A 2,500-nucleotide genomic window follows, 5' to 3' on the forward strand; every position below is an offset into this window, starting at 1 on the left:
GCACTCGAAGTACGGATAACAGTGTCAGTCTCATCCTAAAGGGGCTATCACACTGGGTTGTTTTTCCTCCAACCTCCGATTAATCGGTGGAACCGCCCACCTCCAGAACTTTTTCCTCCGTAAAATCTCTATGGCAAACTATATGTTCTCAACAAAAGTGCATAGAATGTCATATGGTATGCTGGAGGAACATTATCTTCCTCCAGCATATCAGATTTCTTCCCGAAAGCTGAGGGTTGCAAATCTGTTCCAACTGTCGGAGGAAAAATAGTCTAATGTGATAACACCATAAGACAACTCAGACCAGTTCAACGTTTCCTCCCAGAGAGATCTATGGTAGTATTGTCGAGAACAAACATCCGGAGTATCGGCAACATAAAGTCAGTCCCACACTGATAAAACACAGACAACAGTCTAAGATTCTTCCAAGAGGTCTGAGAGAGGGCCCGAGGACCATTACAAGACACTGCGGGGCTGCGGGTTTCCAGTCAGTGAAACAAGGGATTTTTTTTTATCAATTAAAGCCCTAGGAACTAAAGCCCTTTATCTAGTCCTGACCAGTGTTTCCTCACTGGGTTCTTCATTGCAAGAACCCTATTTCAGCCCCACACTTCGTTATCTTTTTTCCAGTTTGATGGTTAACTTAATTATTTTGTTCTGGCTAACCAAAGCTGTACATTATTCAGATATGAAGGAAAATCTTTTGACCAGAAAGGGTTAAAAACATTTTCGATAGACTCCCGTCTGGTGGTTAGTTTAATCACTTTTTTTCTGGATACTTTCAAAGGGAATGAAAGTGTCTTCAGAGTGTCTGGCCTTCAAGAACTCACGAAGCTCACCTTTACTTAGAAGCCCAACTTACTCTGTTGCATAAAAGCTCCTGCCGAGAACCACAGCGAGATCCCAAGTGTGAAGGTCAGATCATCGTCCACCTCTTCCTCCTCCTCCTTTTTTTCTTCCTCTTCCTCTTCTCCTTCCTCCTTGACACTTGCCAGTCCGTAGTTCGATTTCAGTCTCGTGGCTGAGGTCTTCGTCAGTGGGGATGGCTCCGAACGAGGCCTCCAGTCTTCTTCCTTGCAAGGCACCAGTGTAAACTGAGGAAGAACCAAGGCGACGGTTTAAATAACCGTTCTTTCCACAGGCACATTTAGGACCTTCCTGTTTATGAAGGTACATATAACTATGTTTAATGAAAAATACAATGATTATTACATATGCCTGACTACCTTGGTACAGAGTCCAACATTGACCACCATCTGTTTTTGTGAACATGAATAGATGGCCATTGCTTATTTGTTGCAAACAGAACATACTATTGTAATTTCTTGTGTTCAGTTACACTTTCATTTATTAGCAAATCAGAGAAAGTGGCTACAAAACACACTTCTTAATTAATTTCAAAGGTAGCTGTCCTAGGATTATAAACCTCCTTTACTGGAATCTTTGGCCTCAACATCGCCTATAATGTTGTCTTTACTGTAATATCTTAAGATGTTAGATTCTAATATCGCCTTTGAAGTTCTTATACAAATGAAAACATAAATGAATGATATCTACCTCACCTTTAGCTAAGCAACGCAATGATTAGGTTTAACATCAAGAACTCCCCCTCTCAGAGGACTTGCTAAATCAGGGGATTTAATGTAGTCTGCCCTTACTACAAACTCGCTTGCTGCGAAGTAGGGCTCAAACTGTCTCCATTCTTGACCTCTGCCATAAATAACGATGCTCTAACACGCTCAGCCACTGAACATCCCAAGCACTTTAGCACCTTAACATTATTTGGTAACATCGAAGAGATCCATACAGACCTCAGTGATTGAGCCCGGCTTCAAGCAAGACTTAATCTGAGTCTTGGTGGGTTTGGTGTGGGATCTTGTCGGTCGAGGCAGGAGGGGAGCTGCGCGTGAGGTGGCGTAGAGGGCAGCACTACTAAGGACAAGGGTGACAGCAGTGCATATCCACACCGTCCTGGCGAACGGAAAGAAGAACACGAGTAGACTGTCCTTGAGCGATGGACTGGGCTTGCGAAGTAGGATGCCTTCAGGAGAGAGAAAAGAAGACGAGGTGAGTAAGACCTCAGACATAGGTAAGGTGTCACTGGATCAGTCATTAAGTCTTATCTGACCTGTTACTATCAACATATTGCCATCTCGATTACCATGAATACCTCCTCGAAGGTGATAAAGAGCCGGCCGAAGCTGTCTACCGGTCTCTGATCTTGTACTTACCGGAGCCTCCGAAACTGGTCGACACGATAGGGAAGGAGATAACACGCGCCCTTTGGTGGCTCCATCCCAGGTTGGCCAGGCCGACCTGGGCGCGTCCCTCGACCACCTCACCCACCACGCCCGACCATGTACCGTTGGGGCGCTGCGAACCGTAGCTTCGGTCCATAACCTCGTACAGGGCGTAGCTGAAGCAACGGGCAGACAGAGAGATGAGTTGTTAAAGAGGAAATGAGTGCCTAAGGGCTCCCATCCACTGAACGATTCGGTCT

Source organism: Oratosquilla oratoria, chromosome 14 (genome assembly GCF_046742065.1).
Source record: "Oratosquilla oratoria isolate Oo_2021 chromosome 14, ASM4674206v1, whole genome shotgun sequence".
In the NCBI taxonomy this organism is placed as follows: domain Eukaryota; kingdom Metazoa; phylum Arthropoda; class Malacostraca; order Stomatopoda; family Squillidae; genus Oratosquilla; species Oratosquilla oratoria.